The following is a 22,399-nucleotide window of genomic DNA, read 5'->3' on the forward strand; positions in this document are numbered from 1 at the left end:
GTAAAACAGCACTCCAAATGTCAGGCTTCTATTAGTTTTAGCACTGGTTACCACCATAATATGAAATTAAAGAAAGACACCTGAAATTAGCCATGGTCTCTCTGAGCAAATATTTTTCAAATAACATGAAAGACAAATGACACTGGGCTGTAATCTGCTGACACTAAAATTCAGTTCAGTTAAGCCTCTGAACTGAAAATAAAGGCCAGTGTCTACCCTTGATGGGTCAAGCTGCTGTTAATTAAAAAATGAAATTTAACCAAGATTTTAGTCTGAAATCTTCATAGCCTTTTCACCACTTTCTTGTTCAAAAAAAGCAATACACCCCCACCAGGTCACCTTTAGGCTTAGTACTCTGAAATATACATTATACAATTGAAAGCACTGCTGTCTATAATAGTTTTGGAACCCAGGCCAAGAACACAAGTGGAGGCCTTTCCTATGTCCTGGGTCCAATCTTCTCACCCATAGTTCCATCCTACACCGCAGGATGCTTTGGGTGCAGACAAATAGATAACCCAGGTTACCTGTCCAAGTTTGGTCAACAAATACTTTTCTATGACCTCCACTTCCACCTATGGTAACAGTCTCTTGGTTTCCCCTCAAAAACTCCAAGAAGTTGGGTGCTGGTGGCTCATGCCTGTAATCCTAGCTACTTAGGAGCTGAGATCTGAGGACTGAAGTACAAAGCCATCTTGGGAAGAGAAGTTCCTGTGAGACTCATATCCAATTAATCACTCAAAAGCTAGACGTGGCACTGTGGTTTGAAGTGGTAGAGCACTAGACTTGAGCAAAAAGAGCTCAGGGATAGCACCTATTCCCTGAGTTCAAGCCTCATGACTGGACAAATAACAGCAGCAGCAAGAACAGCTCTGACAAGCGGAAGCTGAGAGTGCAATTCAGTGATAGTGCTTGCTTAGTATGCATAGGTACTGGTTCTATCCCAGCACTGTGGAAGCAGGAAGGGAAGGGGATGCCTTTAAGAAGTAGTATAGGAAGCCATGCACCGTGACTCACGCCTGTAATCCCAGCTACTCAGGAGGCTGAGATCTGAGATCCCAGTTCAAAGCCAGCCCCTGCACAAAAGGACCTGAGACTCTTATCTCCAATTAACCCCTAGAAAATGGGAAATGTGGCTTGGCTCAAGGGTAGGGTGGTAGCCTTGAACTGAAGAGCACAGGGACAGCAGCTAGGCCCAGGGGTAGGGCGTTAGCCTTAAGCTGAAGAGCCCCATGATCCACCAAAAAAAAAAAAGGAGTGTAGGAGTGTAGGAACATTTGCCTGAATGTGGTCAGGAAAGGAAAGAAAACAAGATCCCAGTAGGGCTATTGTCTTGGCCAATGGACTCCTGTAAAGCCATAGTACCAGAAAAGCCTGCTGAGGCTACAAAGTCTTAACTATTAGATCATCCCTTGTGACCTTTTTAAATTTTGTATTGTCTTATAGATCAACTTCAGAAAGGACATGAAAGATGGCTTAGGAAAATGTGATCTTAATTAGAATAAGCCAGGAAAGATCCCCAGCTTTATGTTTTCTATGCTCTATAATCTTTGGCAGGGATTAAGTAAGGGAGAAGGATCAGAACAACCATTGGCCCAAGCTTCCAAAATGGAACCATGGTGTCAATTTCGGAATCCCAGCAATGCCACACAGTAAGTTGACCAATGACGTGGTACTTAAGTGAGCTCTGTTTTTCCTAATCTTATTTTCTCATATAACTGGTAGGGGTGCTATGATTAGATTTAGTGACAGAATGAGTATAAAACATTCAGCACAGTGGCTAGGCCATCATAAATGTCATTTACTTTTGCAAACATAATTTAATACAATGTCAGGGCTGGAGTTGTGGCTTAATTATTGTTTGGCAGAGAATTCAGAAAACTATGATATGTTATTTGGCATCCATTTATTTGCATGATCTCTATTCAAAATGAAATTATATAAGGATTTGGGAATCATTCTAGAAATTAGTTAAAATGGGGCCAAAATGTAATAACTGTCTTTATAGGTTACTAAAGTAGAAGTAAAACTGAATTGTCTAGCTATAAGAAATAAAATTTTGATCCGTAGGAAAAATGCCCTATTTGCCATGAATGCCTTTCAAAATGAACATATATCAAAATGTGTTAATACATTCAACAAAATATAGCTTGTGATAATAATAACCAGCTTTTGCTAGATGCCCTGTGCCGAACACAGTACCATTTGTTTGACCAACGTCATCTACTTGGTTGCTCATCAACTCCATTTATGGATAGAGAGTAAGACCCAGACAGTAATTCTTAGAGATGCCAGGAACCTGCCTTGTTCATGCTCACAATGCTGGAGCCAGGACTTGGAACAGCTTATTTAAAAAAAAAAAAAAAAAAAGGTCCCCCTGTGCTACCTCACCCATTTTCTCAAAGGAAATTATATGTGTCATGAAGGCAAAATTAACATTTGCCTCTTTGCATTTTAATCCCATTTGGAGACACATGGTTCTATGTGGGCCTACTCCAAGGTTCTTGACACAGTTTGCACAGTTTGCATCAGTCTCATGTACATTTAATGGAGAATAACTCGTGCTACATTTTCTTTTGTTTTTGTAAATATACCTCATACTAAGTAGGTGACAAGGATGGAAAAAAAAACTACCAGATGAGAAGAAATTCAGCTTAGTGAGACTGTATGTTGGTTTATTTCTTCATAAGACCATATTGAATCAAAATCCAGGTACGACTGCAAAATAAGCTCCGGGCTGTGGCATGTGACTGAAAAATGTGGTATAATCAAATTCCAAGTATAATATATCCCAAAGGTACTTTATAGCTACATTGTTCTTGGTGTTGAGGCAGTAATACTTCCAGGAAACTTTGGCTGTGTATCCTGAGCTTTACAAAATGTCATGGGCTGGCTGGACTCTAAAAGGTAGATAGTTGTTTTTTTTTTTTATCTGCAATGATTGTCCTCATCATTATTTCTGTAGCTCACAGGCTTTGAGCTGCACAGAAGACATTTTACAGACGCTTTGTGGGACACTGCTTGTAGATTAGAAAACCAAGTCTCAGGTTACACACCCTAAGTGCCAACCACAATACATCACTCCCTGTTCTTGAAACAGAATTTGTTCAGAGAAATGTAAAATATGGAAAAGCTATTTATGAAGAAAAAAGTCCAAGTGAGAAATATGTTCCTGAAATATATATATATATATATATATTTCACATTCCAAATTTGCCATGTGTGGGTAGTGGGTAATCAAAGTATGCTAGAAAGGGAAAGATAACTTCATGGGAAGTGTTAGGGTAGTAATGGTTAAAACATTTAACAGGAAAAAGCAAAGAATAAGCCAAGCAGCTTGAGATTCTTTGATAAAAAAGAAATGTACTTTACTCACAATAATAATGCTAAGAGGGATTACTTTTGTGAGAACTACAGATTCTACATATGAAGAGAAAGTACTTTAGGGTATAAGATAGTTTGGATAATTATGTATTTCAACCACAGTAGCTCTTTGCTGGTAAAAATAAAGCACATGTCAACAGCCAGACACACTTGAACCATTTAGAAAAGTGTCCTTGCTATTTCTCTCCATATATAATATGCCACGTGACACTACAGTTAAATCTGCTTCTGCAAAAAATTAAAAAAAATATGTCAAGCTGTTAGATTTCATGTAGTTTAGACAGAGGAAAAGAAATACAGGAGAAAGGCATCTCCAAAAGCAAATAGCTTTTGCTTCTTTTTCCTTCTGACAAGGAAATGATTTTCCACAGCTAAGCTGGCCAGGAGTCAGCATGTAGCCTGTGTGGAGGGGCTTGAAGATTTTACCCAGAGAACTAAAAATGCAGTTTTAGGCAATCATTTATGCCTGTAAGAAACTAGAGAAAACAGACAAAAGTTACACAAATACAAGTCATGGTGTCTGCATTTGGCTGTGCTACGTGAGCAGGTACTGTGCTCTTTCCATAACAACCTAGTCCTTTTTTTTCCTCTCTGCCCACATCATCAACAGGCAAGCCGACAGCAAATCTCACTGGATTCCGAGCCCAATCCAGTAAATTGCAGGAACAACCACCATACTGAGTTTTACAATCATCTCCACAATGCCAATTATTCACAGTCCTTAGTTCTGTTCACACAAAAGATTGCAACTGGAATCTTGCTTTTACACAGGTTCAGCTCGGTTGGAGCTGGTTACCAGGCAAACAGTCTGTGTAAGATTTACCGATCGCTGGGGAGAGTTAGATAGTGGGGTGGGGAAAGGGGGGGGAATGGATAAACCACGCTTGCACATACCTCATTTTGGCAGCTAAGAAAAACAATTTTGTGACAAAGAGACTTGTTCTTTTCAGAGCTCCCTCAACAAATGAAACTGACAGAATGAAATCTGAGAAACTTTAGCAACCAAAGAAAGCAGCCTTCCAAGGATCAAGGTGAATAATTGATTTCCTGGGTTTTGTTTCATCTTTTAAGCAATTTTTTTTTACTCATTAAAGGGGAATTGTAAAATTTGTCAGAAGCCTAAACACACACACACACACACACACACACACACACACACACACACACTTCTTACAGCAAGTGCATATTCTCAACTACAGATCCATATGCCAAGCTTATTCAACAACAATGATTAGCTGCAAAGCCAGGGAACTTACCGAGCACAAAATTATTGGAACAAAGCAGGGAGGAGACAGCCAGCACCCAGAGCAGCTTCTCTGTCTCCTTGGTGCCAGGCTCTCCCGTCTGCCGTCCGGTTCACACTTGCCTTTATAACTAAGACTCCTGCAGAACTCACTAGCGAAACCTGATGAATTATAAAACAGCCCCTCCTAGACTCTCATATTTTAGATCACAGGGGGTGAGCACACAGCATCCTCATTCTCTGGGTATGTACATTTCTTTGTAACTCATTCTGAGAAATATATCAGCCTTGGCAGCAGTGACAGTAATTGGTCCTTGGGAGTACCAGTGTTAACCAATAAGATGCTTTCCCACCATTGGTACTGTATCTGCAGCCTCCACTTGTATTCCCCCATACCTTGAGAAGGTGGATCTACCCGGCCCAGTGGGGAGCAGGCAAAGACAACAAAATGTAGAGAAAAACCTGGGCGGGCATCAATGCACACAGCGTGAGCTGCTAAGACTCAGGGTTCATTCTCACAATAGTTGTGTAAGAGCCAGCTCCTACATTTGCATAGCAAATGTAATACGTCAGACATTTTCACTCTGCCTCAGTCTTTGCACTATTAGAAGGGTATTGGCAGTGGTGCAGTACAGAGCCCAACAGCTCAGAAAGGCGATGTGACTTACTCAGAGTTTCTAGAACTTAGGGGATGCAACTGACTCTGGAGATCTGCACAATTTACCCTTCCTGGATAAATGGTATCAATAAAGAACTTGTGGGGAGCTGGGTACTGGTGGCTCATACACTGAGATTGACAACTTAGGTATGATGCCAGCCTGGGCAGAAAAGTCTATTAAGATTCATCCCTAATTAGCCATCAAAAAGCAGAAATGGAAGTGTGGCTCAAGTGATAGAGCACTAGCCTTGAGTGAGGCTAGGGACAGTACCCAGGCCCTGAATTCAAGCTTTAGTTCTAATACAGTGCATGCCTGTGTATGCATGAATATGTGTACACAAACAAGCATACACACACACACACGCACCCCAAACTGGTGGTAATACAGGTAAAGGACTTCACTGAGCCACATGATTGCTAAGTGTATTTGTACAGATGGTCTTCTGACATCTCCTATCATTCTGCTTCCAGAGGAAGCCTTGAAAGTGGGAAGACATGTGAAAATGAGAAGCAAGATTGTTGACAGAGAAAAATAAATAACATTACCAGGCAGGTTTCCTGGAAGCGTTAAGCCTGAGCCTTCCTTTCCTCTCTGACAAAGCCAATGTAATCTCTATCTCAAGATGCATGTTAGAGAATATTACCTCCTATATACAGTGTACTCCTTATGTGCCAGGAGCTATTCTCAATGCTTAGCAGACATTGATTCATTTAATGTTTAAATTCTCCCTGTGAAGCATGAAATCAGGAAAAAATGCTGACATGCAGACAAGTTGGTAAATCCACCCAGGATCACACACCTGCTAAGTGGTGGTGAACGAACCAACCCCATGCAGCCTAATACAAAGAGAAGACTCGTAAACAGATCACCCTGCCACCAGCAGGAGTCACACCAAACTATCTAAGGCAGATGAGCAATGAGCAGATTTATTTACTCTGGCCTTTAGTAGAAATGATGGAGAGATCATAGGTTTGGAAAATAACAGAATTGTTTTCCACTTAGGATAAAATAGGTTGTTCCATTTGTAGACTAGCTCATGCTAGTGACTTTCTTGGGAGATGAAGCTGAGTATAACAGGAAAACACAGTGCTAAGAGAATTGGAGGTGTGTATAGCTTGAAGCTATTGCTCTCACTATACTTCTTTTGGGGAAGCACAACCTCTACTCCATGTTTTTTCCCAAATGTCTTTTGATATGTTCATGATATTTTGCCAAGGAATCTTCTAAGCTGCTGTGAAGTTGGGGAAAACATCTAGAAAGGTCTATCATTCAAGCTGCAGAACTATACCAGTTTTTTCACCCAAGAATGGAAGATCCCAGGGCAGCTACACTGATCTTTCCCATCTGCCCAGGAGCTTCTTCTATTTTCCCTCTAGTCAAACAAACTCATCAGCCTAGAAGGAAATATTCACTCTATGTATATAACTACTATGAGGCCTATTTGCTTTCTTTTGCTGTCTTGGAAAGGTTTACCAAGCAAAGACACAGGCATCTTTCACTCCCAGGTTGTACTGCCAGTATAACTCCCTGAAGCCAATGTATCCTACTATTTGGCCACCTGTAATGTCCCCATCCTCTGAGTTCATCAGCGGTAAACCTCAATGGGTTAAGATAGACATGGTTACACATGAGAGCTTTTCTTAGCTCCAGTGTTTCCAGAGAATGACCTTGTGACCAATCACATTTGATCATATATGGATGACTCTTTCCTTGTTTATTTTTTCCATAAATAGCATAGGGAGTCAATTAGGGTATCCCCCCCTTTTAGCACCCTACGTAATACAAATACTGTAGAAGTAAATGTAAGCAACAAAACTGGGGTTGGGGGGAGATGTGAGTTTCTAAACTGGTAAGAAAATCCAAAGCAAGCACCATGTACAGAAAAGGATAGGTGGTAACTGTGATCACAATGTCAGTGGTTCCTCCAACACAAGCACTTAACCACATCACCTGATTCTGGATCATTCTATGCTGGCCAGTTTCTTTGACCTATCGTGATCTCCTTCCCCCAATCCCCTAGCAACCATTCCTTCCCAATTTCTTCTGCTTTTTGGCTACTCTTACCATTATGGCATAATACATGGAAAATTAATATAGATATGTCTACACCTTTCCTATAATAACATTTGTTTTCTGCTATGAATAATCACAACTTCACACAAGTTCAGTTATCATTACAAGTAGTACCTTATGCCAACAATTACTCTTGGCTATAATTAGCATACAGCTTTGAAATTGAACGAATAGTTAGTTGGCTTATCCAATGTCAGTACTAATATGTATTGGGCACATAATACACAACAAATCCAACTCACACTCTTCATTTCATCCTCACAACATTCTGAGATGGGCTATACAATTTTCTCAACCTCACAGATAAGAATTCTGTGCCAAGAAAGGTTAGACACGTTCACAAATGGCAGCCAGCTTAGTAACTGAGGTTAAGATGGCAGACCCTGCTCCGAGTATAACTCTGTAGCTCAAGGAGGCAGGTGACAGGTGACCGAGTCATCGTTTTGCTGATGTGCTGTTGCTTTTATCTCCTTACAGCCCCCTACTCCCTTCAACTGACTTGGATCAGGCTTCTCCATGTGCTGACATTGCTTTTATCATGGCACAAGACATCCTAGGCATGAGCCAGCTAAGGCTGCCTCCATGTAGTACCTGGCAGAAGCAATCTCTACCTTCTTTGTTCCTGGTTTCTTTGTTCTTGGTTTCCCTCTAACCTCATCAATCAAGCCTAAATCTCCTTTGCTGGATCCTTCTCCATAACCTCATCTTTCAAGGGGAGACTTGAGTTTCCAGAGACCATCATGATACATTCCCACAGCCACACCATCAATCATCAAGGCTTAACTGTCGCCTGTGGAGGCAACGTTACCACACGTGGCTCTCTAGGGCTAGTCTGCATTCGAGACACCCATCACACGATCCACACACCAAAGCATTTCTACCTGATGGACGGTGGACCTCTTATACTAACAATGCCCCAAATCAAACTCTTGGCTTCTCTCCCTCACCTGCACTACCTTCACCATGTCACAGTCATTTACCCAGTATTCTAATTAGCATGAAATAGTAACACGAGGGGGATTCTGTGATCATGCATACATCCATCTTTTATATTTCCATTCTTACTCCTCCCCATCTTTTCAAAAAGTGCACTATGTCTTTGTGTGTCTGCATATGTCTGTGTGTCTGTCCTCGAGTCTTTTTACCCTTCACTATCCTGTAAGTTCCTACCTTGTTTCAATCTCCAAACCTCTCTGCTTAGCTTACAGGGTGGTGGCTCCTTCTCTTAGGATCTGCTCGTTCAAGTCTCTCCTTCTCAGAGCAAAGTTCTTGACATCTAGTCTAGAGCAGTGTCATTTGCGGCTTCATCTATAGCTGCCCTCTAAGCTTACTTTATGAAGACAGAATCGTAGACTGTGTTGTCTGTGTCTGAATCTCCAAAGTTAGAGCACCTAATATGTATTTAATATTTGGGAAATTAATGTGTTCAAAGTCTTATCGTGGTGACTTTGTACATGTAAACATTTGAATAGTTTGGCACCTTATATCTTAAAATTTTTCTTAAACCCATCTTGCTCTCATGCTTTACAGGAAACTTTACAATGTGTTCGGCCTCTCCTTTGTTTGACTTTGTCAAAACAATTCCATGAGATTGGTTATTCTTGCCTGAATTGTATTGGGCAAAATTTACATATTGAAGTTCTCACCCCCAGTATCTGAGTGTGAACTTTCAAAATAGGGTTATTATTCAAGTTCAAGCCCCACAACTGACAAGAAGGAAGGGAAGGAAGGGTGGACCCTCACCCCATAATTCCTGTTCTAAAAGGGAGAAATGTGTACACAGATACGAACACACACAGGGACATCATGTGAAGTCTGGAGTTATACTTCCACAAACCAAAGGGCTACTAGGAATGAGGAGAGATGCCAGATAAGACCTTTTCATGGTATCTTCAGAGGACCACAGCTTGCTAATGTCTTGATTTCTAGCATCCAGAACTGCGAGATAATACATTTTTGTTCTGGCTGACTTTGTCAGATGAAGAATTATCTACACTTATGCATGAGGGAAATGTAGCTATGAAAAGTGGAATACCTTCTCTCAGCTTTGCCTGTAAGAATTAAGAGGGCTGGAAATTAAGCCAAGACCTGTCTGATTTCAGAGCCCACCCCCACAGGGTGAATCTGAGATGTTGGTCCTTAATCCTCTGAGGTTCAGAGGAAAGTAAGAAAGGTAAACAGCTTGCAGTGTTTTATTTTTTTCCCCATCAAATTAAAAGGATCTTTCTTTACTATGGGATTATGTCCTCCCTATTGCTCCTTTTTTTCCCTTATTGTTTAGTCTAGTAAGTTATCCTTATGATTTAGAAATTATGGTTGGAATGGACAGAAGCTGGGTGGGTTTTGTTTTGTAATGTCTTTCACTGATGTGGTAAGGTAAAATGTTGACAACTGTGTTAAGAATATAAAGGTCTGTTGTGTATAGTGTTTGGGGCCTATAAAATACAAATTGGTAAGAAGTGTGTTAATTCCATCAACTTCATAAAACTAGATGAAGAAAGCTCTCTATTAGTAGTCATGTGGGGAGGTGGGCGAAGTGTGCTTATGCTCCCAATAAACAAAAAAGATTCCAGCTTATGTGCAAAGCATTGCATTAATGGCCACATTCATTAGCCCTAAATTAACATGGTATAGCCCCATACAAATTTGTTTCATCAAATTTAACAGTATTCATTAATTCACACATTTCCTCAGTCTTGAGCCCTATCTGATTAGGGAACATTTTTTTTTTTTTTCAGTAAAATTATTCTTGGCTTGCTTTTGACTCAGTCTGTTGGGGTTAAGGAACTGTGGGCCTGTGCAAATGTCTGAGGATTAAATGAGATCACTTGTGTTAAGTATCCAGACCACCACAAAAGCTTTTAGTAAATGCTAATTCTCTTCAAAGAAGGGGGCAAAGCTTTATGCCTGCAGAAGGGAGATGGTGATAGGATTAAAGGGATTTAGAGCAACTGGGTAACATTACCAGATTGTCCAGCCTGGAGAGTGCCAATCAATGTTACCCTCTGGCTGATCATTCAGTGAGCAAAAGACAGTTTGAAAGGTGGTAGTCTATTTTTATGTATACATCTTGAATGTGAGGCTATACACATATAAAGAGAAGTTAATATATACGAATAAGTTGCATACCATTAGTATGAATTTCATTGTTGTAACTATGTGTACCTGTTCAGATTTTTGAAGTTTTTTTTTTTTTTTCAAATTTGTTTTGGGCTAGTACTGCTGCCTAAACTCAAGGCCTATGTGCTGTCCTTACTCTTTTCACTTAGCTCTACCACTTGAGCCATTGCTCCACTTCTGGACTTTTGGTGGTTATTTGGAGATAAATCTCATGGGCTTTCCTGCCTGGTCTGGCTTTGAATCTCCATCCTCAGATTCTAGCATCATGAATAGGTAAGATTACAGGCATTAGACACCAGTGCTCAGTCCCTCTTCAGTTTGAGAAATAAAGAAGAAAAAGATTTCCTATACATGACTATACTTTCCTTATTTTACCCTTAAGCCTGGTTTTTGTCCACCCATTTGTCTTACCTTGAGAGGCCTTACTGTAAATAGACTTCAGTGTATCTCTTTGCCAAGGCTATCTCAAACAAATCAAAGGAGGACTTCCTTCTCTCCACGAGGATTCATGGAGGGCCCACCCACTATGCCCTCAGTACTACATGGTTACAAGAGTACCAGAAGAACAAAGCCATCAAGGTTATAGTCTCCGTCCCTTAAGGGAGTATTAAGTGCAGTAAATCTACAAGGAAGAGCTTATTCTACCATTATAAAATATATTTTACAGGAACTTCCTCTAAGGAACTATACAACCCAGAGAGACAGTACCCAATCTAACCTGGGGAAGGAAATCATACAAGCTTTTTGAAAAAAAAAAAAAAAAAGCAAATGGACTTGTCAGTTTTAACTAATGACAGATCGAAGGCTCGTATGCAGAGAACTTGTAGAGGGTCACAGAGAGTGCCCATTAAGAGGTGATTAGAAAGCATTCCTCAATGATTAATGTCCTTACTGAAAAGGAACTCATGATCGTGAGCGTTTGCTTACAAAAGCTAACTTGGTTTGCTCTTCTTTTGACATGTGATTCCTTTCATGTTAGTAGTACTGCTCAGAAAGTCTTTATTAGGTGCAGTCCCTTTGAGCTTAGATTGCCAAACTCCAGAATTATAATAAATATGTTTTTATGTGATAAAGTACCAAGGTTCAGGTAGTGTATTATAGCAACATAAACTGGACTAATATGAATTGAGTAGGGAATTGGCCATGCAAGGATTGTTTCTGTCAGAGTGAGACACATGTTCTGTTACTAGAAGTGAGAGGTTCATTAAAGAACTCAGAAGTGAAAGCTTATCTAGTTGGTAATTAATGGCCTAACTTTGTGTGATAGAGCAAGACCAACTTCAGAATTTAAGAATGCCAGAGAAGAATAAGTCCTTTCTGGTGAACTTTTTTCATTGCAATGAAGGCGGAAGTGGAAAATGTCATGCTTTATAGTTAGACAGTCCTGATTCATTCAAGTGACCTTTGCAAGTTGCTTGGAATCTCTGTATTGAACCTCACTTTTTCATCTATAAGGATAATACTCTCCATCTCATATGGCTGTTTTATAATTTTAATTTCCTAATAATACATGTCTTGTTTCCTGTCTGTCCCCTGGCAGACAATGAAGTAAATTCCAATTCATGTCCTAATAACACCTGAGTCCTTGAAGATAAAAACTTGTATCATTCATGCCTAATCTGGTTTCTCACTATGATTTTTCTTCCTACATGAGTGAGCTCAAAACTTTTTAAGTATCACTTAAAGTCATTCTGAATGCCTATCTCCATTATCTGACTATATGTTTATGAACTATTATCATATCCATATTATATATACTGAACTTTAAAGGCTGAGATGAAAATTTAATGTTTAAAAAGGAAGGTCCTACTTATCCACTTTCTAGCATGCTAGGAGTCCCTAGGGAGCAAAGATCTAATCCTGTTCATTCACGGAACATTTAGTGGCCCATACCAAAGTACCAAAGAAATATCTAGGGTGATAGAGGCAATAGTGAGATAGAATTAAACTACGTGCTACATTTATATTTCTCTTTTTTTTTGGTCTGTCATGGGGCTTGAACTTAGGGCCTAGGCACTATCCTTGAACTTTCTCATGGCTAGCACTCTACCACTTGAGCCATAGCACCACTTCTGGCTTTTTCTGTATATGTAGTTCCTAAGAATTGAAACCAGGGATTCATGCATGCTAGGCAAGCATTCATCACTAGACCACACTCCCAGCCCAACTATATACTTCTGTTTAATGTGTTTAAACTAGTTTTTGTAACTTGATTTTAATTGTAATGAAAGAATATTATAGAAATGATGAAGGAACCGAAATATAATTACCTCTGCTTCCACAAGTCAGTTGCAAACAGAAATAATACTCCCTTTAAGGGCTGGTGATTGTGATGATAATTGTTTGCTAGGCATTAAGGGATAGATTTTATGCTGGTAACTTCACATACTCTTACTTGGTCTCTACAGCAATGAGGACACCACACCTCATTTCTATAGATGATATCAAGCAGATTTCAGCAGTTACAAACCATGGCCTATTGACAAAGTCCGATCTACTGTGACTTTTAATACAATCCAAGAGCCAAGAAGAGTTACAAGAAATCAAGTTACAAGTAAAGTTTGTTAGCACATAAAAATTATGAAAATCTCAGTGCCCATAAAGTTTGAAGGGAACACAACCATGCCTCTGCCTTGATTGGTTGTCCATGGATGCTTTTGTACTAGGAATGACAGAACTGATTATTTCAATAGCAATATAGGACCTACGGTATCTAAGAGATTTACTATCGGGTGTTTTAAAGAGCATGTATGTCAACTCGTGCATGTGAGCTGAGTAGTCCTCTAGAATTGATTGTGCAGTCTAGTACTGTGTGGCTTTAAGTTGTAACTCCAACAACAATGGAAATGGGTCACAGAGGGCATGTCCTTGGTGCACACACTGGCGAAGAAAAGAGCTAGGGATGTTTAGGAAACAATTACAGCTGAAATATACACTTGCTCCATGCCCATGCCTCTCACACTGTCTTCTGGATAAGTCACCAACCCAGACACTAAGTATGACTTCTGCACAGTCTTATCTCGGATCTCACATCTAGATTTTCATATCGTTCTAACTAAGAACAGGGTAGGGTATGGAACAGGCCAAGGACATAAAAACATAATTCAATCTACTCGTTCATAGCATTTTTAATTCTTTCTCTTTGGGACTGTCAAATCCACACTTGGCCCTGAGGATGCAGCTCTGCAGCCCTTGGTTGAGCTCAAAGTGCTGAAAATGGCATGTGTTGGAATGTGGGAGATCTCATCATTGGCTCTTTGCCTACAGAAACCCAACCAGCTTATCTTCTTTCCCAAGGAGCTTCAGACTTATACTTGCTCAGCTGGTTCCTTCCAGGTTCCTGTAGCCATGCCACTCGGCCCCACTGAACTCTGAGGCTGACAGATGAGGCTCTTCACATGGGTTTTTACCCTGGGTAACATGTCCTTTCCCCAATAATTCTCATGATGCCACAATTTTTGTACACACCTTGGAAGTAAGGGGCTGAGCATTAAACCTTGAGCTCTAACTCCTCCCTCAGTGCTCTTAGGGTGTTGGGCATTTCTTGGCTGTAATCTGGTTAGTGTAAATGACAGGCTACAAAACATCTTCCTGGACAGTATTCTGAAGGCCTATATATGAACTTCATTTCTAGCCCCATTACATTTAGATTTTACCTATAAGCAAAAAGTAACACTGTCAGGCCATCCATTAGGTAAAACTGTAAGAGCAATTCTCACAGTTCTCAATCTTATTGAATTCTCCAACCAAACAATAACTTGTTTGAATAGTTAATGTATATTTTTGTGTGGACCTGGGGAATGACCATTAATTCTTGAGCTGACTCCTATGTGCTTTTTTTCACTTTGGTAAGAGAATTTGCCATAGGGCCATTTTGTTGCTATGCCAATCATTAAAATACTAACATACACACAAACACTAAAGAGAGCCAAGTGGTTCATGCCTGTTACCCTAGAAACTCAAGAGGAGGTTAAAAACCAGCCCAGGCAGAAAAGTCCATAAAATTTTTATCTCCAATTAATCACCAAAAGTCCAGAAGTAGAAGTATGGCGCAAGTGTTACAGTTCCATCCCTGAATGAAAAAGCCAAGTGAGAGCACAAGGACCTCAATTTAAGTACTAGTATCAGGATAAAAAATAAGCAGACAAACATCAAATCGTGCTGTGAATGTGGCATAATATTACAGATTTTGATGAAGGGCAAGGCTTAAATTTATAAATTATTTAGCTAGCTGATCTATGTCTTGATCTGTAAAAAAGAATAGCATGTAGGGTTCTTGGGATGATTATGTAAAAAGATGTAGATGTTCTACTTATAAGAAATCCTTAGAAAAGATAAATCCATTCAGAGAAAATAAATTGACAGTTGCTTATGGTGAAGAGGAAATGGAAAATTCGTAATACATTTGTGCTTTATTTGGGGAATGAGAGAAATGCTATAAAACTGATTGTGGTGATGGTTGCTTCACTCTAACAGCCAAGGAATTACGTATTTTAAATGAGTTAATTGTATGGTATGTGATCTTAAAAATAATATTAAATTGCATACTGCAAAACCTTACATGAAATAAGTGCTTGATAAACATTGGTTTCTGTCATTATTATTTTGACTAACTAGTTTTTCAAACCAATCTACTTTTCTTCCAGAAGATAAAACCAGACTCTACCCCAGGAGTCAGGGGTGACCATGTTTCTGAGTTCTACTCAAGGAAATGTGACTTCTGGAGCATGTAACGGAACTGAGCGGTTCCTATAAAAAATTTCCATTCACAAGTCTTTATAGTCTTGTTCCCTCTCACCAGTTAAATTCAGATGAAATCCTTTGATCTTGGAAACCAAATGTTGAAGATGAAGAGGGTATTGTAGCTCACACCTAAAATCTTAACTTACACAGGAGGCTGAGATGTGAGGATCAAGGTTCAAACTCAGCTGGGGAAGAAAATTCCATGAGACTCTTATCTACAATTAACCAACAAAAAGCTGGAAGTGAGACTATGACTCAAGTGATAAAGTGCCAGTCTTGACTGAAAAAGTTAAGTGAGAATATGAGTCCCTAAGTTCAAGCCCCAGTAGTGGTACACAAAGAAACCATAGGGAGGAAATGGCACAAGGTTCTGTATCTGTCCAGAGAGTTACTCCTTGGCCAGAGAGACACCGTTCAGATTTTAGAGATTACGAGAAAGATTGTTCAAACCAAGTCAAAAAAAAAAAACTATTACTCCATTTTAAGATTTGAGTATGACAACAACTGGTATTATTACAACTTATATATTATTGTTATCAATCCTTCCACACTGAGGAAAGACTTCCATTCTTTCTTATGCCTGAAGTCAACCAAACCTTGGTTGACTATGCTGAGCTGGGGGGGTCCTGAAAGCACATAAAAAAGACTGACTAGCTAATTTGGCCAGAAATTTAGTACTGTCATTGGATATTCTGGGGACAGTGTAAAGCCCTTTATTCCCATCAGGAAGTGCCAAATTAACAGCAAGTGACATGTAATCCAACTGGGCATAGCAGCAGGATGCAGAGAAAACTCAGGCTTCTCTTCTGCTGTCTTTCATGGACAACAATATACCCTGCCCTCTTCACCTTTGCTAAAAGAAAGAAAAAAAAACAACAATGTAAATCATATCTGACCCCATCAAGTAAGATACCATTTTTTTTTGTTGAGTGCTTTCTAAAGCAATTTGCTTCATTCTCTAAATATGGAATGTAAAAAGGGCTATTAGCAATCCTGGTAAATATGCCAAAATATTTCATTGCTATTGTCTTGTATTAAGAGGATTAGCTGTCAGAAAGAATAAGCTCTGAGTCACTCTTTAGAAAAGGTGAACAGAGGGTATGCAATCACAACCCAAAAGGTGACAGAATGGAAAGGGCCCAACCATGGGCGGGAGGGGGGGGCTTGAAGATTCAGGATTCTTATGTAAGTGAAGCACACTGAGCCAATAACCTTTCCTGTGTTTTTCTTGTAGGACACTGTGTGGACCACAGGCCATATGAAGTACAAATGCATTCCAGTTATATAAGAATAGCTAGTGATTTAACTATTTACTGTGAAACTCCTTTACCTATTTTTTGGTCTTTGAAAAGCTTTTTATTACACAAGTGTTACAGGAACAAGTCCCATATCAGAAGCATGGAAATGAGACTTAGGGGTGGTAAATATAAGTGCCCCATGGTAGAGATGGGTCTCTATACTTGGTAACTGAAGGAAGCTGAGTCTCCACATGGAACCAACCCCCTCGCCCCCATCAACTCCCTGCCATGACACTAACTAACACAATGCATTTTTCAAGGCAGATGGATCTCCTCCTGGAGAATCAGGCTGATCTTTTAGGATGTCCAAAATCAAGCGGCCTGCCCTTGTGGAGGCAGACTGTCCTACAAGGCCTTTTGTGTTCAGGCATAGCAAGTAGCTGAAAGAATAAAAACAGATAAGACAAATAAAAAGGAACACAGTCATTGTCCTGGGCCCTTGGAGACAAGCCTGCCTGAACATGATTCATACAGCCATTCACACACTCAGACTCTCAGATTCAGAATATCAGATCATTGCGGGTGAACTTCCGGATAGAAAGGATGTCTCCTTGCTGAAAATAGCTTCCTTTTCCCAGCACCATGTCATAAAGAAAAAAAAAATCTGAATTTTCTGTTTCCTGTTTGCCAGACGGTTCCTTTTTTCCTTTAAGCTCATGGTCCCACTGTTTCTCTATTTCTTCTTAGTATGCTCTATTTAAACCAGATGGAGCCGGAGTATTTTGAAGCTAGCTCTAAAGCTCGGGGGACTAACATCATAAATAAATAAGTGAACAATTCGGCAATTGGGAAGTCAGGCAGGAATGAGCTTCACAACTGAGCTGGAAAAGTGGCTCAAAATGAACTCTATGATAGCCGATCTGAATGTGACCAGGTACTTTTTACTTCAGAGGCAATCACATGGATTTCTTTCAACACTCTGGGGACCAGGCAGAAGCAGTGGGGCCCTCTATCCACTTTACGTCACCCCCTAAACCAATATCCCACAGTTGCCGTGAGGTTATGTGTTTACCACCTATAAAAGCCAGGTATTTCAAGTGCTGGTTTTCATTTAAATACATTCTCCTTCCTGTAAGTTGTACGTAATCCCATGTAATGCTTCATTTGAAAGAAACCATAATTTGAGATCATTCACTGTAAAGCATTATTAAAGTTCTATTTGTGCCAGAAGAGTCAGCCATAGTGTCACAGAGCTACCTATTACTTGAACATGCTTGACCCCCATGCCCGCTTCTGGGAATACACATGGGAAAAAAGGTCATGGCCTTCCATCCAGATGCTGGTGGTTCACATCTGTCATCCTAAATATTCAAGAGGCTCACAACTGAGGATTTTGGTTTGAAGCCAGCCTGAGCAGAAAAGTCTATGAGACTTAGCTCTAAATAACCAGAGAAAGCTGGGAGTGATAAGAGCTCTATCCTTGAGCAAAAAAGCCACGTGACAGTGTGAGGTGTGAGGCCTACCTCCAGGCCTCACACTGCAAAAGAGGAGGGGACAGGAAGAGAGGAGGGGACAAGAAGAGAGACACGAAGAGACAGGAAGAGAGGAAGGAAGAGAGGGAGGAAGGAAGAGAGGGAGGAAGGAAGAGAGGGAGGAAGGAAGAGAGGGAGGAAGGAAGAGAGGGAGGAAGGTAGTTAGTTCATGGCATCCTAAGGAAGAGGAGTAATATCACTTAGTTTGTGAATGCAAGTTTTAAGGAAGTGCATGAGTTGGGCACCAGTGGTTCATGCCTGTAATCCTAGCCACTCAGAGGCTGAGATCTGAGGATCAGAGTTCAAAGCCAGCCTGGGCATGAAAGTCCATAAGACTCTTATCTCCAATTGACCACCAGAAAACCTGCAGTGGTGCTGTGGCTCAAAGTGTTAAGAGTGCTAGCCTTGAGCTTAAGAGCTCAGGGTCAGCCCCCAGGCCCAGAGTTTGAGATGTTCAGAGAAGAGCTTTAATTAGGGAGACAAGCACAGGAAGAAAATGAGAAAAGAGAACGTGATTCTGGAATCAGGACCCCTCAGTTCTTTTCATCTAGAAGACTCAGTAAGTTGTTAATCAAAGGGAAGAGAGGGAAATGATGGGGATACATGTGGTGGCAGAAAACAACATGAAGGAACTGTTGATACCTGGATGAAGAAAAGAAACAGACTGAAGAAGAGCAGTGAGAAGCAATCCTGGGACCCATGGGTCACAGGCTCTATGCCCCAGCCACAGGAGCCTGTGAACAACGAGGAGAAACAGCCAGAACATGAATTTGCACTTTGGAAGATTACCTTGGCAACAGTGTGGAGGATGGACTGAAGACGTGGAGGGTGGTAGGAGAGGGAACGGAGAGTAGTCCAGGTGGGAAGTTCAGGGCCTGGTCTTAAAATCAGTGATGTTACCACAGGGAAGAGAACAGATAATAAGGGAGAAATCTAGGCTGGGAGTAGTGACACTGAGTTCCTGGTTCCATTCTGGTACAGTATCCCTCTGTGATGTTAGAAAAATCTTCCTCTTCTAGCACTTGTCAGGCATGAGGGAGACATTTGGGGATACAGAAGAAGACACTTTACACATTATTATTATTGTTGTTGTTCATTTACATGGTAGGCTAATCCATTAGTTATTCCTTATTTCATGCTTTTGGGAATCTTTCAATGAGAAAGCAAAATAGTGGCATGAAGAACTTATCCAAAGAAACTTGAAGGCCACGAGCATTCACTGATGATATATTAGGTGAAAATGTGTGTCATGATGCGACACAGCTATGATGAAAACAAAAATGAATGAGACACAGTCTCTTCCCTCTGGGATATGGGGAAGTAAGGGGGAGCCTGTGATTAATTCAGTTCAACAAACACTGAGAAAATGTCTATGTGCAGAGTTATCATGTCTGTCTGAGTTAAGGGAACAGAAGACTGGAGTGTGGTCCCTAACATTAAATCATGAAAACAGCAAGGGCCAGGAGTTTGGCCTAGTGGTAGAGTGCTTGCCTAGCATGCAGAAAGACCCAGGTTCAATTCCTAGGTACCACATACATAGAAAAAAGCCAGAAATAGTGCTGTGGCTCAAGTGGTAGAGTTCTAGCCTTGTGAAAACCCAAGGACAATGCTCAGGCCCTGAGCTCATCAAGGCCCAGGACAGGCAAAAAAATAAGTAAATAAAATAAAAATTTAAAAAAAATCACAAAGGAAGTCACAAATGGAGGGATTTCTACTAAAGAAGTTACAAAGCATTGTAGAAATCTGGAGCTAGGAGGGAATCTCTACCAAGCAGAAAAAACAAAATAAACCAATCTATCTCTGATTACTGCCACAGAAAACATTAAATAGAAATACCTTTCATGTGGTCCATGGCAACTAAGAGTTGTCTTCAAAGCAGTAGGAGGAGAGAAAAAAGAAGTCACTCTAAGCAAAAAAGACTTGCCCATTGGTGAGGCCATGTAATGGGTGCTTTCAATGTAAGACCAAGATACAATCTTCACATTCAAAGAAATTGGTGTTCATAACATTCTGGATTATGGAGTGGAGAAAGTAGAGAAGTTTGGACTCTTAATTGTTCTACCAACCCATCCAAAGCACCTTACACAGTGTCTAGCAAAAAAGTACACAGTAAATGTTCAACAAAAGTTGGACAATATTAAATTTCTTAGAGAAAATGAAGTTGACCCTAAAATAACAAACACCTAATATAAAATTACCTAAAGAAAACACTTAGGAAAATGATTACTATTATGGCCGGGAATGGTGGCTCTCGCCTATAATCCTAGCTATTCCAAAGGCTGAAATCGGAGGATCGCAGTTCAAAGCCATCCTGGGCACTAAAATACCTGAGACTCATCCCAATTAACCACCTGAAAACTGGTAGTACACTGTGGCACAAGGGGTAGGGCCGTAGCCTTGAGCTGAAGAGCTCAGGGACAGCGCCCAGGCCCAGAGTTCAAGCACAGAAGCACTAAGTTTTAAGATCCTAACTGGAGTCTGTAGCCATGACTTCAGAACCAGCTAAGCGATCTGACAGAAGGTGGGAACCGACAGTCCAAACTATGAGCAGATCTTGCTGCTTTAGAGACAGGGCATTGGCAGGTGAGGGGTGGGCAGTAGTAGAGGTCTAGCTGGGGCAAGAAGAATGTGCCAGCAACTTTGGGACTTATGGTCAAGCTGCAAATATCCAAAGCTCATCACAAACTATTCCTCATAAATATCTACCTAAAGCCAACACCTAAAGGATTCTGATAAGGGCTGATGTGAACAGAGAGGTAGAAGTACCGATGTATGAAATGGGTTAGAAAAAGATGAAGGGGGAAAAAAACCCCAAAGCATATCAATAGGCTTTGATCTAAACAGGCTTTATAAGACACAGAGTAGGGCCTTATGAGAAGGTCTGAAAGGAAACAGAACAAGAGGGCTACTGATCTCTGTGTGTGTGTGTTTTGTGTAAGCACATGCATGTGTGCGCCTATGCAAGTACAAATGCATGTGTATAGTATTGGTGGTGGTGTTGCTGGGACCTTTTGCCTTTGTCAGATTTCTGGGCCTCTTGGGCCCAAATTAGGGGTCATAAATGAATTCCCTTTCTTCTTCTTGCTTTTCATGAATGATAATCTCTAAACTGGTTTCATCTGAATCACTAAGAAAATGACAGTACAAGGCTGGAGATGTAACTCAGTGGTAAAACACTGGTCTAACATTTATGAGGTCCTGGGTTTGATTCCCAGGACTGTGACAAGGAAAAAGAAAATAAAATGATGGCACAATTTACCCTCTCATGTTTGAAAGAAGAGTCTTTTGGTTACATAATATAAAAGATCTCTGGAATGTATGACAAGAAAAAAATTGTACAGAACATATCATACAGGACACATCACCCAGATACCCCGCCACACACACAAGATCTCATATATATAATCCCATTTGTGTAAGCACCCTAACATACAGATACAGTGGGCCCAGGAACTCAGTCACAGCAGGCAGAACTACAATTCCACACAGCCAGACTCAGCCATGTTTCCAACAGGTGGAACTTATTTAGAAATGAAAATGCCTCAGAAAAAAAATACGATGACAGATGTCATTGAAATGCCCTTTCCTTCTACTCTGCTTCATAAAAAGCCTCAAAGCATTCCTTTTTGTGGGATAATTGAAAATGCCACAATGGAACAAGAATAATGAGCAAAAACTTCACTATGAATAGAAATGTTTTATATAGTAAAAAACCAAATAATCTACATCTTTTGCTCAATCTGAATCAAAAATAAAGATTTAATAATGAGATACAAAAGGTAGAAAAATCACAATCATGACTTTTAAGATATTGCAACCCAAACAATCGCTGTAATATTGCCTGCTTTACTTAGTCCTTTTAATATTAAAACATACATTTTTTTTTAAGAAAACAAAACAAAACAACCATTCTGGTTATTTTCTTGCGGAAGTAGCATACACCACAATCTCTGAGCTCTGTTAGATGCTTCTTTAAGTATGTTCTATGAAGGGAGCAAGCAGCAGGCATCCCTGAGCTGCCATATTTTTATGTATGGTTAAATTCATCTCAGAAAACATACATACAATGAAATTCTACATAGCCAACAGACAAGATAAAATAATGGCATTTGCTGGGAAGCGGATGAAACTAGAGCGAATCATATTGAGTCAGGTTAAGTCAAGACCAGAGAAACAAAAGGCGCATGGTCTCCTTGGTATGTGGATACTAGATCCAAACAGTACAAGAACAATGACTCAATATTTGGGTACTCAAGGTTATTGACATGGTCTTAGCGATATAAACGTAACTACATAGTCATAAAAATCTGTGATGGGATATATACTCTACAGACATATTGATATATTATATAGATCGGTATGTATCTATGACATACAAACTCTCAGCTTAATTTTAATTATGTTCTA

General features: G+C 40.2%; 1 protein-coding gene and 1 long non-coding RNA gene across 25 annotated transcripts in view; one reads left to right on the forward strand and one right to left on the reverse strand.

Moving 5' to 3' along the window:
- Positions 1-22,399, reverse strand: part of Dlg2 (discs large MAGUK scaffold protein 2) — a 1,918,473-nt gene that overhangs the window by 208,024 nt on the left and 1,688,050 nt on the right. The window contains exon 1 of one of the 23 annotated variants that reach the window (XM_090348540.1): positions 4,641-4,865. The exons of the other annotated variants lie outside the window; for them this stretch is intronic. The gene's annotated coding sequence lies outside the window, so the exon portion shown is untranslated. Of the gene's footprint in view, positions 1-4,640; positions 4,866-22,399 lie in introns of those variants that run through there. 23 annotated transcript variants of the gene reach the window in all.
- On the forward strand, positions 623-5,835 carry LOC150053577 (uncharacterized). Of its 2 annotated transcripts, XR_016538099.1 has the most exons (4): positions 623-713; positions 1,558-1,652; positions 4,335-4,415; positions 5,759-5,835. It is a non-coding gene; the product is annotated as an uncharacterized LOC150053577 (long non-coding RNA). The 2 variants fall into 2 exon arrangements; XR_016538098.1 differs by lacking the exon at positions 623-713 and having other exon boundaries at positions 1,438-1,652.

Source organism: Megascapheus bottae, chromosome 16 (assembly GCF_031878675.1).
Source record: "Megascapheus bottae isolate mThoBot1 chromosome 16, mThoBot2.hap1, whole genome shotgun sequence".
Taxonomy (NCBI): domain Eukaryota; kingdom Metazoa; phylum Chordata; class Mammalia; order Rodentia; family Geomyidae; genus Megascapheus; species Megascapheus bottae.